General features: G+C 42.1%; 1 long non-coding RNA gene across 49 annotated transcripts in view; it reads left to right on the plus strand.

Annotated features, from left to right (window-relative positions):
• LOC145512531 (uncharacterized) overlaps positions 1–16,124 on the plus strand; it is a 1,082,988-nt gene that overhangs the window by 13,937 nt on the left and 1,052,927 nt on the right. For 20 of the 49 annotated variants that reach the window (XR_014058616.1, XR_014058634.1, XR_014058625.1 and 17 more), the window contains exon 2: positions 3,826–3,987. The exons of 27 other annotated variants lie outside the window; for them this stretch is intronic. This is a non-coding gene — a long non-coding RNA (uncharacterized LOC145512531). Of the gene's footprint in view, positions 1–1,648; positions 2,170–2,741; positions 3,988–5,174; positions 5,580–8,589; positions 8,730–16,124 lie in introns of those variants that run through there. 2 more of the 49 variants (XR_014058580.1, XR_014058608.1) reach the window with 2 other exon arrangements.

Here is a 16,124-nt window from a genome sequence, read left to right on the forward strand (position 1 = left end):
CTAGTTAGGTCTGAACAAGCCCATGATGAATGCTAGACCTCATGTAGACAAAGATTCTAATGAGAGAGAAATTTTAAAAAAATGCATACTTGTTATTGAAGTAAAACCTGGTTATTATCTTTTGCATAAAGAACAATACTCGGTCATGTTCAGTTCAGTCACTTAGTCGTGTCCAACTCTTTGCGACCCCATGGACTGCAGCATGCCAGGCCTCCCTGTCCATCACCAACTCCCAGAGCTTACTCAAACTCATATCCATTGCGTTGGTGATGCCATCCAACCATCTCATCCTCTGTCGTCCCCTTTTCCTTCCGCCTTCAATCTTTCCCAGCATCAGGGTCTTTTCAAACAAGTCAGCTCTTCGCATCAGGTGGCCAAAGTATTGGAGTTTCAGCATCAACATCAGTCCTTCCAATGAATATTCAGGACTGATTTCCTTTAGGATGGACTGGTTGGACCTCCTTGCAGTCCAAGGGACTCTCAAGAGTCTTCTCCAACACTACAGTTCAAAAGCATCAATTCTTCGGCGCTCAGCTTTCTTTATAGTCCAGCTCTTACATCCATACATGACCACTGGAAAAACCATAGCCTAGATGGACCTTTGTTGACAAAGTAATGTCTCTGCTTTTTAATATGCTATTTAGGTTGGTCACTGTCTGTCACTGTTTCCACTGTTTTCCCCATCTATTTGCCATGAAGTGATGGGACCAGATGCCATGATCTTAGTTTTCTGAATGTTGAGCTTTAAGCCAACTTTTTCACTCTCCTCTTTCACTTTCATCAAGAGGCTTTTTAGTTCTTCTTCACTTTCTGCCATAAGGGTGGTGTCATCCGCATATCTGAGGTTATTGATATTTCTTCCGGCAATCTTGATTCCAGCTTGTGTTTCTTCCAGCCCAGTGTTTCTCATGATGTACTCTGCATATAAGTTAAATAAGCAGGGTGACAATATACAGCCTTTATGTACTCCTTTTCCTATTTGGAACCAGTCTGTTGTTCCATGTCCAGTTCTAACTGTTGCTTCCTGACCTGCATACAGGTTTCTAAAGAGGCAGGTCAGATGGTCTGGTATTTCCATCTCTTTCAGAATTTTCCACAGTTTATTGTGATCCACACAGTCAAAGGCTTTGACATAGTCAATAAAGCAGAAATGGGTGTTTTTCTAGAACTCTCTTGCTTTTTTGATGATCCAACAAATGTTGGCAATTTGATCTCTGGTTCCTCTGCCTTTTCTAAAACCAGCTTGAACATATGGCATTTCATGGTTCACATATTGTTTACGCCTGGCTTGAAGAATTTTGAGCATTCCTTTGCTAGCATATGAGATGAGTGCAATTGTAATGAAGACCTAATTCAATTATGTTATTTTCAGAATCCTTGCCTATTGTACCCCTACTAAACCAGGATATCTGCCAGGACCCTTCTGTGCAGACCACGTGCCACCTCATTGTCCAGCTGAGTGACAAAGGTGTTGTTATGAGATCCTATGTGTTTCCTTGCTAATTCATCCTATGCCATTTCTGGATTATGGAATCCTATGGCTTCCAAGTTAGCACTTACCCTTTAATCCTTAAAACCTTAGAAGTGTCAGCCACCCTGAAAACTGTGCAATGTTTAGAGGACTTTTCAGTAGTGACTTGGGAGGCCACCAATGTCGCAGCTCTAGAGTGGCATATGGCTCTTCCCACAGCAGTCTGATGTGGTGGATAAATGACAACTGTTATAGGTGCATCAGGTGTGGAGGGGTGGCCTTGTTCAGGGCAGAAAACTTTGTCTGCCTTCACAGGCTGTGGGACTGAGAAGTTAGCAGAGGCTTCATCAGGGCTGCACTTGTTTCTGTTCATCATGGTCATGGTGGTACTACTAACAGAATTTAAAAAGGAGTGAGTGATTCACCATTTGTTTCATGAAAAGCTCTTATATTTTCCTTCTCTGTTCTCATCAGAGATGTGGTGGAGTATGATGTAAAGCTCCAAAGAAAGGTGCATGTGTGGCACACCTGAACCTCCAGAGGCAGAGGGGCCAAACTGTGGGTGAGGGCACATGTTCTCACCACCTTACCAGGATGGGATTGAGGTGGAGTGGAGGGGTGGATGGGGTAGCCAGAGACCCAGTCTATGACCAAATGCAGAGTAAAACCTAAAAGAGCATGCATTGGAAAGTTAAGGAGTTCTCATAAAGGGTTCTAGATGGAGAGAGTGTGGAACTTAAACATATAGAAGCCTTTCTGTAATCTGGGGAAATTACTGTTTGTTGATCAATGATGGTAAAGCTTATGTCACTTCTTACAATCAAGGAGATTGTCCCTCAGTCACAAGGGTTCAAGTATTTCTTACTCCTCATTAGAGTGAGCTGTATAGGTTGCTGGTGACAATAAGCATTTTGTTTCTGCCTGGAGAAGGGAAAGTCAGGAATTCCTTTTCTGAGTTTTCAGGCTTGCTGCACTCAGATGGTTCCAGAAGCCAGGATTTAATGTAAATTGCTAAGGCAGATGGCATAAGGCCTGATTTAAGGGCATGCCTGTTACTCAGCCCCAGTGATGGTGGCTTTTTGGGAATATGAACCTAGTGTTACCTGATCTTAGGAATTTTTTCGACAGAAGCTGGAGTTCCAGGCTTTTATGATGACAGACAATTCAGATTATACACAAGGTATGTACACATACCTTAAGTTATTTTGAGGATACATTGCGGGCCCATCCTAGAGTAGCCCCCTTTCCCTGTTAATTACTCACATTAAAGAATCTCATGAACGTTTTGATGATTGAAAGTAAGCTGAGTTTGTACACTCACAGAACCTCCCAAAGGTTTGTCTGTTCCTCATATTCATCGTGATAGAATCCAAGTGATAGAAGCTTGAGGTTAAAAATTAGGGCGTGGCATCTGGTCTAGCTAATCACACCAAAGTACCATGTGGGAACATGGGATCTGAGTGAGATTTAGCAGGTCTGCTGATTGTATGGCCTTTCCATTGAGTAACACAGAATATGGTGCTTCTTGGAGTTGTGTGGTGGGAAAGCTGTATAGCCATCCACGATGCTTTTGTATCATAGCATCTCCCTATGGAAGTTCATTCAGCTGGTGTTGGTGTTTTATCATGGACACACTTTCTAATTCTCATATCCCATGCCCCCATACTTCCCTTTCTCTTGAAGTTCCCACTTTCCTTCTCTTCCCAAGCTGTGGCTTTGCCCAGATTCCCCCATACTTTGACCTACAAAGTCGGGTGTGACTTACAGCGATACTCTTCCTCCCACCTATTTTCACATTTGGGGAGGGGTGAAACTTAGAATCCCAAGAATGGTAGAGGAGAGAAAAGAAGTCAAAATGGCTTTTATAAAACCGAGTGGTGGCTTAAAATTTTTTCCCCCTCCTTTGGTTTCTGTGGAGACTTGAAACAATTTGAGGTATTTCTGCTGGAAGGTTTAATACTCTGCCACTAAGTCAACATATGAGGCATATCTCCCACATCTGCATAATTTGTCTTTGTGATTTCAAGTTGTATTACAAAGTCACTTGGGCACTGTATATCAGTCAGAATCCTGAAGAAATCAAATGTAATACCCTAACTGGATAGTTTGTAGTGAGTTTGATAAAGTTTTATGTGTGAAACAGAATCTCAGGCAGTTGTACCATATGCTGGGGCTGTAAACAGTGGGTTGTTTTGGGGTTCTGTTAGCACTACCCACAGGGGAGGTTTCAACTGCTATAGTCTGGAGATGGGGCAAGCTGTATATAAGTGGCTAACGATAGGAGATAGCCTGTGGTGGCCCTGTAGAGGGAGGTCAGAGGGATAAGTATTCCAACCTCATTCTCTTGTCTACAGTGTTCTCTCCATTGGCCAAACCCCACCTGGAAGCTTGTCCATAAAGATCACAGGGTAGAGAATGGGTCTGGAGAGGCATATGGAAACTATGAAACACAGCACATTTAAAATATCAAGGACTTCCAGATAGAGTAATGAGATACCAGTTTGATGAGGATTCAGGTGAGTGTAATCCTTTGTTCTGGGGCTTCCCTGATGGGTCAGCAGTAAAGAACCTGCCTGCCCATGCAGGAGGCATGAGTTCGATACCTGGGTTGGGACGATCCCCTGGAGAAGGGAATGACAATCCACTCCAGTATTCTTCCCTGGGAAATCCTATGGACAGAGGAGCCTGGCAGGCTACAGTCCAGGGAGTCAAAAAAAGAGTTGGACATGGCTTAGAGATGAAACAACAACAATGCTTCTTAGTTCTAGTTTGAACATACTAGTATAAAAATGCTATATCTCAACAGAAGCATTTGAATAGACACTATTAATGGAATGAAATACATTACAGATGATTAACTGCATGGTTGTTTATAAAATTCAACAAATATTTATTGAATCCTTACCGTGTCCCTGGTTTTGTGGTCATCTCATCTATGAACCATATTGGTATCACTGTAATAGAGGGCAAGATTAAAAGATATTTATGTGAGGTTCAACTGGCACTACCTTTCCTTAGTAAACTTGTTTGGATAAGAGATTGTCCATCTGCCCTTAATGTATTATGTAGAGTGATTCTTCTGTGTCAACCAACCTCTGTACTGTTACTATTCTATAGGAGAATGGTTTTCAGGAGCACATAAAGTAATCTTTTTAACAGCTCAATTATTAATGTGCAAGTTTTAATTTATGGAACAAACATTAAAATTGCATTTACAGTTACCTCCTTGTAAAATGGGAATTAAATGAGGCAGTGCATATACCTGACCTTTGTAAGCTCGTAATGAAGGTGAACTGATTTGAAATAAAAGAGAAGCTGCCAATCTTCCTACCCTGAAAATTTAATGTTTTTATGTTTCCGTGTCTCTTTTTTTAAAGAGTTTTTTGATGTGGACCATTTTTAGAGTCTTTATTGAATTTGTTATAACACTTCTTTTGTTTTATGTGTTGGGTTTTTGCCTGTGAAGCATGTGGGATCTTAGCTCCCTGACCAGGGATTGAACCTGAACCTCCTGCATTGGAAGGCGGAGTCTTAACCACCAGACCACCAAGAAAATCCCTCCTTATTCTTTTTTAAGCCTTATTCTTGTGCCTAAATAATTTGTGCATGTTATGAGGCTTTTATTAGCAAATGAAAGAAGCCCACACTTCAGGTGGGATTAGGAATGATGTCCTCAGGACGTTGTTTCCATTTCTTTGTCTAGAGGTGTGCTCTTCAGAAGGCTCCATCCTCAGGCTGGCTTTCTTCAGGGGCTATAAAAAGCCCCTCCTACTTCAGGATCCACACCTACATCCTGGATGTCTTGGTCAGCTTGAGCTGCCAGAACCAAACACCACAACCACGGGAAATTATTTCTCACCATCCTAGAGACTGCAAGTCCAAGATCAAGGTGCCAGCAGGGCCAGTATCTGGTGAAGTCTCTCTCCTCGGGTACAGATTCCTGCCTTCTCTCTGTCCTCACATGGTCTTTTCATACTGCCTGTGGGTGGAGAGAGAGAGGAAGCAAGCTCTTTGGTGTCTGTTCTAATCCCATCATGAGCATTCCACCCTCATGACCTCATACCTCCTGAAGGCCATATCCTCAAATACAATCAAAAGTTGGGGGTCAGGATTTCAGTATACGAATTTGGGGGTGGCGGATGTAATTCAGTCCACAGCACTGAATTTTCCAGACAGATCTCCCCAGACTGTTGAACAAAAGCTGTGTCTTCACTTTGATTGGACTGGAAGAAAGCAGTCACTGCAGCTGGTGTGTGTGTGTTAGTCACTCAGTCGTGTCTGACTCTTTGCGACCCCATGGACTGTAGCCTGCCAGGCTCCTCTGTCCAAGGAGCTCTGCAAGCAAGAATACTGGAGTGGGTAGTTGGTCCCTTCTCCAGGGGATCTTCCTGACTCAGGGATTGAACCTTGGTCTCCCCTGTTGCGGGCAGATTCCTTACCATCTGAGCCACCAGGGAAGAAACCAGTCATTGTAGCCAGGGAATGCCACAAACTGATGAGCTGGTTTTTTGCCCACAACTGATAGAATCACTGTAGCTTAGGGTGGGCAGGATGAGATGGTTTGGACCTGCTTGTTTTGGGCGTTGGGAGGTTCTGCCCAAGCAGCATGGCTGCCACACAAGGCAGGAAGGGAGACGTCAGCAGCGTACACTAGTTTTAACTCATCTGTTCCTCTGTTGTTGGAGAGTCAGCTTGTTTTCAGTGATTTCTGTTCTATAACATAACTAAATTGAATCTCAAAATTTCACATGAAAGCACATTAATGTTAGGTTCTCAGAATTTTTGTCTGACATGCTCAGCAGTGGTTGCTGCTTAATGGACAAAAGCTAGTACTAGTGAAACCAAGTTTTCTAGAAAATCAATATGACTACAACAGTGGAGCCCTGGCCTTCCATCTAGTCTTGCCATAATGAAATTCATTCTCGGCATGATTTTTGAGCTGCCTTTTGTAGGTCACATTGTTCTACAGAATGTGTTAGAGGGTTATTGTCAAAGCTCAAGGCTGTAACCTTTTGTTCCCTCTTAGAAGCTAAGGATATTTAAAAATGAATTATTTATGTGTTCTTAAATGATGAATTAGGTTGTTGGGGTTGAGTTTGCCACAATTAAGACTGATGTTTGCTTATATTGAGGAAACTGGATTGTAATCCTTAAGTTTGACTTTTTGTCATCCCATTTTCAATATTTCATTATTATACATAGTTATCTAAACAACACAGTGAAACTAAGCCTCTGCTATGTGATCAGTATCATGCTAGATACCTTGGGGAATAAAAATGATGTGTGAGGGCTACTGTCTAAGTGGGGGACAGGACTAATCATGTGGAAATGTTGACAAAAACAATGCCATCCAGAGTGTATGGTAAAAGAAGTTTGGAACAATAGAAATTTAGAAAAGATCCCATTGAGTTGAACTTGCAGGGGAGCTTCATGGTGGAAGTGACACTTGAATTGGGCTTTGAAGAATAGATAAGGATCTGGTAGGAAAAAGCATGGGGAAAGGGCATTTACCAAAGGGTGAGAATAAGTGCTGGCATGCTGTGTGTTGGGATCCCCGAGAAGTCAAACTGGAGTGGCAACTGGGTGTGGGGGAGGGTTGGGACAGTGGCACCAAAGGTAGTGTTCTTTACTGTATGTCCTAGTACTGGATTTCCTCTTACTCTGAAACATCATTTTTTGGGGGGTGATGGTGGTGGGATTTGGTTTCAGTTGCTTAATAAAGGCAACAATATGTGAAACGTGAAGTTTGGAATCATTTTAGAGCCCTTGTGCTCAGTGCACATGGCCTTATGAGTAGGTCTCATGGGTGACAACCTACTTTGAGTTTTTGTTTATTCCTTGGATATTTTTAGAAAGAGTTTATAGGCACATCTCAATGAAGAATGTAAATACACCTCCTCTCTTATAGTGGGAGGTGGGGGATCTCTGTCCTTCACTGATATTTAGCCCAGAGTCTAACTGAGAAAAACATGAAGACTACAGGGCAGAAAAGGATGGAAAATGAAACCAGAAACTAATGTAGGAGGGGAAGGCAGGTGAATTCTGACAAGTTAAGAAATTTAAACATTTCCACAGATTCTAAAGCAAACCTATAGTTATGGGTTGAGTTAAAATTAGCATCTTCATTGTCGGTATTTAGGTGGAGTTAAACTTTGGGAATATTAAGACATGGTGCATTTATGTTGATTCTTCCAATTGGCTTTCCTTAAAGTGTAATAAAATCTTATATGCATAAATGTGCATATAAATAAGTAGATGTTTTCCAACATTGTTAAAAATGAATTTTAGTTTACCGAAGAATCATCTTTCATGTTTATTGCTTGAAGCTTTTAATTTAGATTTTTTTTTTTTACTAACTTCTGGAGATGTCCAATTATAATCACATCTTGAAGTTTCTTAAAAGTGGCAGTGTATGTGTCTGCATCTAAGGCATGCCACAATTACTATGGTTCAGTGATACTGCTTTGGGTTCTTTGATTTACTGTCCAGTGGAATGCCAAGTCTGATTATATTCTAAACAAATGAATGGTTAACAGAATTTATTTTCCTAAAATTTTTCTTGGATTTATATGAAGACTGGCATCTGAGTAGTCATTGGAAGTCAAGTGTTTTTTGAGGAAAAATGGCTCAGTGTTCCACCTGATAGGAAAACAGGCCGTTGTTCTCAGCATTTAAAATAGGTGAAACTTCTCTATACTCATATTGATTGTGATATGCTCTATTTATACACATGTAATTCAGTTAACTGCTTATATTTGTGATTTTTGTGTGCATGCTAATTCGCCTCAGTCGTGTCTAACTCTTTCTAATGCTATGGACTGCCAAGCCCCTCTGTCCATGGGATTCTCCAGGCAAGAATATTGGAGTGAGTTGCCGTTTCTTTCTCCAGGGGATTTTCCCCACCCGGGGATCAAACCTGGGTCTCCTGCATTGGCAGGCAGGTTCTTTACCACTAGCACCACCTGGGGCTGTTAACACATGACAATTCTGATGTACTTACATTGCCAAATGTTATTTTGGAGTTGATGCCTTAGGTCTTTTCTTTTAATCCTCAAATTCCATTCTCAATTCTAGCCATTAAGGCTCTCTTGTTCCCTTCTCTCCTTCTTTTGATTCAGTTAACTATTATGAGATGGAGAAGCTCTATACAGTCAGCAAAAACAAGACGGGGAGCAGACTGTGGCTCAGATCATGAACTGCTTATTGCCAAATTCAGACTTAAATTGAAGAAAGTAGGGAAAACCACTAGTCCATTCAGGTATGACCTAGATCAAATCCCTTATGAGTATACAGTAGAAGTGACAAATAGATTTAAGGGACTAGATCTGATAGACAGAGTGCCTGATGAACTATGGACAGAGGTTCGTGACATTGTACAGGAGACAGGAATCAAGACCATCCCCATTGGAAAGAAATGCAAAAAAGCAAAATGGCTGTCTGAGGAGCCGTTACAGATAGCTGGGAAGAGAAGAGAAGTGAAAAGAAAAGGAGAAAAGGAAAGATATTCCCATGTGAATGCAGAGTTCCAAAGAATAGCAAGGAGTGATAAGAAAGCCTTCCTCAGCTATCAGTGCAAAGAAATAGAGGAAAACAACAGATTGGGAAAGACTAGAGATCTCTTCAAGAAAATTAGAGATACCAAAGGAACATTTCATGCAAAGATAGGCTCGATAAAGGACAGAAATGGTATGGACCTAACAGAAACAGAAGATATTAAGAAGAGGTGGCAAGAATACACAGAAGAACTGTGCAAAAAAGATCTTCACGACCCAGATAATCATGATGGTGTGATCACACACCTAGAGCCAGACATCCTGGAATGTGAAGTCAAGTGGGCCTTAGAAAGCATCACTACGAACAACGATAGTGGAGGTGATGGAATTCCAGTTGAGCTGTTTGAAATCCTCAAAGATGATGCTGTGAAAGTGCTGCACTCGATATGCCAGCAAATCTGGAAAACTCAGCAGTGGCCACAGGACTGGAAAAGGTCAGTTTTCGTTCCAGTCCCAAAGAAAGGCAATGCCAAAGAATGCTCAAACTACCACACAGTTGCACTCATCTCACATGCTAGTAAAGTAATGCTCAAAATTCTCCAAGCCAGGCTTCAGCAATTCGTGAACCATGAATTTCCAGATGTTCAAGCTGGTTTTAGAAAAGGCAGAGGAACCAGAGATCAAATTGCCAATATCCGCTGGATCATCAAAAAAGCAAGAGAGTTCCCAAAAAACATCTATTTCTGCTTTATTGACTATGCCAAAGCCTTTGACTGTGTGGATCACAATAAACTGTGGAAAATTCTGAAAGAGATGGGAATACCAGACCATCTGACCTGTCTCTTGAGAAACCTGTATGCAGGTCAGGAAGCAACAGTTAGAACTGGACATGGAACAACAGACTGGTTCCAAATAGGGAAAGGAGTAGGTCAAGGCTGAATATTGTCACCCTGCTTATTTAACTTATATGCAGAGTACATCATGAGAAATGCTGGGCTGGAAGAAACACAAGCTGGAATCAAGATTGCCGGGAGAAATATCAATAACCTCAGATATGCAGATGACACCACCCTTATGGCAGAAAGTGAAGAAGAGCTAAAGAGCCTCTTGATGAAAGTGAAAGAGGAGAGTGAAAAAGTTGGCTTAAAGCTCAACGTTCAGAAAACTAAGATCATGGCATCTGGTCTCATCACTTCATGGGAAATAGATGGGGAAACAGTGGAAACAGTGTCAGACTTTATTTTTTTGGGCTCCAAAATCACTGTAGATGGTGATTGCAGCCATGAAATTAAAAGACGCTTACTCCTTGGAAGGAAGGTTATGACCAACCTAGACAGCATTTTTAAAAGCAGAGACATTACTTTGCCAACAAAGGTCTGTCTAGTCAAGGCTATGGTTTTTCCAGTAGTCATTTATGGATGTGAGAGTTGGACAGTGAAGAAAGCTGAGTGCCGCAGAATTGATGCTTTTGAAGTGTGGTGTTGGAGAAGACTCTTGAGAGTTCCTTGGACTGCAAGGAGATCCAACCAGTCCATCCTAAAGGAGGTCAGTCCTGGGTGTTCATTGGAAGGACTGATGTTGAAGCTGAAACTCCAGTACTTTGGCCACCTCATGCGAAGAGTTGATTCATTGGAAAAGATCCTAATGCTGGGAAGGATTGGGGGCAGGAGGAGAAGGGGATGACAGTGGATGAGATGGTTGGATGGCATCACCGACTTGATGGACATGAATTTGGGTAAACTCCGGGAGTTGGTGATGGACAGAGAGGCCTGGCATGCTGCAATTCATGGGGTTGCTAAGAGTCGGACACGACTGAGTGACTGAACTGAACTATTATGAGCTCACCGTAAGCTCTTTTAGCAATGTGGTGGTTATGAATGTACGTTTTGGAGTCTAATCCAGTTTTGTCACTTAGTTGCTATGTAATCTTCAGTCAGTTATTTAACTTTTCTGTTTCTCCATCAGTGAAGTGGAATCATAATAGAATCCATCTTATCAGTTTGCTTTGAAGAGTGAGATATGCATGTGATGTGCCCAGCACTGTGTCTGACCCAATAGTGGGATATGTATTAGCCAAGTGCTAGTTGTGTTATTGTAACAATAAACATAGGATTTAAGTATCTTTAAAATATTCTTTTATTTTTCATTCACCTAACATTGGCTCTGGGTCTGGGAGACTCTTCCAAGGGTTGGCTCAGTGGTAAAGGCCCCTCCATGTCACACATACTTCCATGGTTGATGATGTAGGTCGAGGGTCTCGCTGTCTGTCAAGTGCTTTGGCCCATTAATGACACATATCACTGTCCCTTAGAACCAGTTGGCCAGAACTAGTCACAGGACCCAAAGGCAAAAGAAACAGAGGTGTAGTCTTCCCACATACTCAGAAGAGGGTGAACCCCACTCTGGATGTAGCCGTAGATAAAGAAAATATCATAGCACACAGTGCAGCTATATACCAGGGAAATGTCCTCTGGGAAGTCCGCTGATGTTGAAGCCACAGAGTTTGAAGTTTTACATTAGGCTTTAAAAAGATCTTATGTTTTTCATTAGTCCTCAGAATTTAGGATTCCAAATGGCCTGGCTAGTCTAAAATGATGGTCCAAATTCAGAATTAAGCTGATGTTTCATAGAAAATATGTGAAGGATAAAACAGGATGATTTGTAGTGGTTTTCAGAGTTCTGGTGCTGGTAATGAGGGTGCGGGTGTGGCAGTTATTTATCTAAATCCCACATGATGTGGTTCACTAAAGACACGAGTCTGCTATTTTGATCTTTCTGTTAGTATTATTTCCCCAGAGCAGGGTTCAGCACCACTATTGATAGAGAGGTTGGAAAGACGACCCAGTCCAGCTTTGGGCCTGGGAGCTGAGAGAAAGTCCTGCTTTCCAGCAGCTGGATCAATCTTCCATCCATTGGCACTGACAGTTACAAAAGGAAGGATGAAACAGCTCGTGGAAGGGGAGTCAGGCTTACTGTCCAAAGCATCAGCCCCCATAGTTCGCCAGGCACCACTGACTAACAGACACGTCTAGGAGAGCCTCATTCACTGTGGGTCACTAATAATCCTGTTCATCAGGCGTGGATCCACTAGACTGCTTTTGGGAGGAAAAGAAAGGGACTGGCATTTCTTTGGAATGTTGAGCTCCAAGTGGAGAAGTCCCTTTGTCGGTGCTGATTTTCTTTGGAGCAAGGGTGTCAAGAGTGTGAATATTCCTCCTTATCAGCTTGGAGAAATGCATCATTGAATATGGAGAATTGAGACAGAATTGCTAGAGAAACCAAGATCCCTTAATTTTGATATCAACTCCTGTAATATCTTAACTGTAAGAATTTCGGCACGTCCTTTAATTTTGCTGCACCTATTTCTTTCATTAAAGAAAAAGGATCAATGCTAGACTATCTATTAGGAAGGTTAATGGGAAAAGCAAATGAGATGAGAAACATACAGCCCTTTAAAAAGCATGAAGGTGATAGGATGGATATTTTTCTCTTCACAAAGTAAAACATTTTATTATAAAACTTTTGGAAAATATGAATAGAAGATAAATAAAAATTTAACATGAAAATCTTAAAAACAAACAAACAAAATGCTGCCATATAGAGATAATGGCCGTTAATGAATGGATGTGTGTCTTTCCCAGAGTCTTATAACCTACTCTTTCTATATAAAGCACATTTTTAACTTCTTTTTGTTTTGTTACATGTTTTAAATGGATGGGTGGTTTTCCACTGAAATGAAGATAAATTGTAAAACCAATGCCCAATTTATAGATATTTAGGTTATCTTCAGCTTGCCCTGGTGGCTCAGACAATAAATAATCTGCCTGCAATGTGAAAGAGCTGAATTTGATCCCTGGGTCAGGAAGATCCCCTAGAGAAGGGAATGGCTACCCACTTCAATATTTTTGCCTGGAGAATTTCATGGACAGAGGAGCCTAGCAGGCTACAGTCCATGGGGTCACAGAGCCGGGCATAGCTGAGCATCTAACACTTTAACACTTTGGGTTTGCCTGGTTTTAATGGCTGTTGAGCACTTCCATCATGTCCATTGTCTGTCAAGTGTGAAGTCAAGGTAGGATTTCCCTTCTCCCTCTGTGCCCTAAATTAGCCCTTCTTGGTCTAAACTAACCCAAGGTGGCCCCGTGACCATTGCCATAGTGATTGGTTCAGGAGCATGCAAGGAACCTAAGTTAATTTCGTTGGAATGAAGCTTGGTACTATGCTCTATGTATTCATGCCTGGAAAAGAGGAAAAAACCTCCCTCTCCTATAAAGCTGCGTGTGTGCTCAGTTGATCAGTTCTGTTCCACTCTTTGCAACCCCACAGACTGTAGCCCAGCAGGCTCCACTGTCTGTGAAATTTTTCAGGGAAGAATACTGGAGTAGATTGCCATTTCCTCCTCCAGGGGATCTTCCCAACCCAGGACAGAACTTGAGTCTCTTGCATTTCCTGCATTGGCAGGAGTATTCTTTACCACTGTGCCACCTGAGAAACCACCCCCCTCCTTTAAAAAAAAAAAAAAAAGGCATATGTAAGGCAAGTTAAGTCTGCGCTTAGAGGAAGGCAGAGTTGGGAGAACTGGCAGAAAATGAAGCAGAGCCTACGTAGAATCATAGTGTAAACTTAAGACTTTCAGTAGGTGAACCTGCAGACTCCCTGTGTTACTGAGCCTAGTTTGAGTTGAGGTTCCTGTTAGTTGAAACCAAAAGCATCCTCGGTGACACACCCATTTTAAATAGCATGGTGACAGACATACTTGGTTAAATCTTTGTGCACATCCATGACTTTTTCCTTCTCCTATATTTTAGTAGAATTGTGAAATTAGGGTGTGTGTGCTTGGTCAGATCCCCTTAATTCTTTTTTACATTTGTTATGTTCCCACTGGCTTTGATGTGCTTTCATTGCCACTGTAGTTACCTGGGACTCTTTTTAGGAAAACTGCACTTGGGCCACTGTAATTTGTCCAAACACTCAGGGAGACTGAAGTGCTTGGAGACTCCCTGTGGTGCCTGGAAATCACTCTGGTGCAGCCCTAAACCGATGATGGGGGAGTAGGAGAGCCCAGTCCCTTGGCCTCACCTCTGAGGTACGACTTGCACTTTGAAGTGCTTAGAGTGGCCCAGGGGACCCAGGCAAAGCTGCCTTCTGTGTGACCTGCTGTACCTGCATCTTTGTGTGGCTTCCTCCCATCTCTACCCTGCTCCCCTGCTCTCCTTACCAGTCTCTGTGCGAGCATGTATATAATGAACTGTGTATGCGCAAATCCTCATTTTTGAGTCTGCTTCTGGGGAATGTAATCTAAGCCAGTTTGTGAACAATGCTCAGATTTTTGACTGAACAGCTTTTAATGAAAATGATTAAGAGCTTGCACAACTACTGATCAGATGGGATGTTGTGATGATCTGACCAGTGACACTGGACTTAGGCACCTTGGGAGTTAGATGAAAAAAAAGGAAAAGGTTTCCTGTCTTCTGAGAGTGGTTTGCTGAACTCACATAAGTGCGATTTTGAAACTGGCTTTGGGTCGCTGAATGAATGTGTCAGCTCGTACTTCCTTTGGGAAGCTGAATATTATCCTGTCTCACAGAGCTCAATATTATGGTCTTTTTTTGCTGAAGTCTACATCCCCTTCATTTACTATCATTCTATTTTCCTTAGTTATAGTCTGTTGCACCACCCTAAAAACTCTTTATACTTGAACCTAACAATTCTCATTTGATAAAGACAGGGTGCTTTTGCATTGGAAAGTGCATGAGTCACCCTGCAGGGGAGAGTGATGGACAGGACAATGGCATATACACCCTGCGAGGGGACTCTGTACTGGGAGGCGTCTCCCACCAGCCATGTTCTTGGGTTGTCTTTGAGTCCCTTTTTACACTTCACAAATATCTTCTATTTGTCCTTCAAATATCTCTCTTTTCCTATTGAATTTCCATTGTGACTATTTTGGTCCAAGTTCATACCATTTACTGTGAACTGAATTGTTTGAAATTAATGGTATCATCTTGGAGCCTCCCTCCACCCCCCCCCCCATTCATATGTTAAAGCCCTCACTTCCAAAGTGGCTATATTAGGAAACAGATCTTTAAGGAGGTAATTAAGGTTAAATAAAGTCATAATGGTGAGGCCTTAAGCAGATAGGACTGGTGTCCTTATAAGAAGGTGAGGAAACATCAGTAGCCTCTCTGTGTCCATGTGCACACCGAGGAAAACCATGTAAGGACACAGTGAGAAGGCAGCTGTTTGCAAGCGGGGAAGAGAGGCCCCAGGAGAAACCAACTCTGCTGGCGCCTTGAGTTTAGACTGAAGAATTCCAGAATTGCTGTCAAGTAAATTTCTATTGTTTAAGCATCCAGCCTGTCATATTCTATTATGGCAGCCCAAGCAGACTAATGTGCCATTTTCTGTTGCAGTTTTTCCCCCAGGAGGATAGTGTCTGTAAGAGTAGACAAGAATCTTGGTGCCCAGGTCATTCTGGTTCAGTTAAACTCTAAAAGCAGCACTTACATCTTTCCTCACAGTGAAATCCTTTTGCTTTGGAAAATGTTTTGGAGTGAGTGCCACAGGGTGGAGCTTAAATGCGTTAGCTAGCTATCCAGATCTCTCTTACTCACCCCTCAAACCTGCCCTCTAGCATGCTCTTTCTCTACTTCCCAGTCCAAACCCTATGTTCCAGGTCTGTCCACCATGTATAGTGCCCACTCCTTCCTTGCCCAGTTGTAATTTTCCCCAGCTTCCATGCTAAATGTCCAAATCCCATCTGTTCTTTAGGGTCATCTTCAGCCTTACATCTTTGAGGCCTCAACTTTCCAGCCAGTCTCTACATCACTCTGGTAGTTCCTTTCCTTTGCAGAAATAGAATAGGAAAAGGAGGTGACTGAAGGTACTGGTGCCTGGGATGTCAGGTGGATGAGAATCTTCCTCGAGGGCCAAGTGTTGGGTTGTAAGCAATACCTTCAGGGCCTGAACTGAGAGTAGAGGGGCAGAAAGTGACTTGACTTTTGTGTATGTGTGTGTTTAGAGCCATAAATGTAAGTCTGTGTTCTTGGAGTAAATGCCCATTCATTTAGAGAAAAAAGAGCCTGCTCCAGATTCCCCATGTGGAACTAGAATGTTTGTCCTTAATGAGGCACATATAATACACATTATATATTAAGACT

This window comes from Giraffa tippelskirchi, chromosome 1 (assembly GCF_054371585.1).
Source record: "Giraffa tippelskirchi isolate mGirTip1 chromosome 1, T2T-mGirTip1v1.2.pri, whole genome shotgun sequence".
Taxonomy (NCBI): domain Eukaryota; kingdom Metazoa; phylum Chordata; class Mammalia; order Artiodactyla; family Giraffidae; genus Giraffa; species Giraffa tippelskirchi.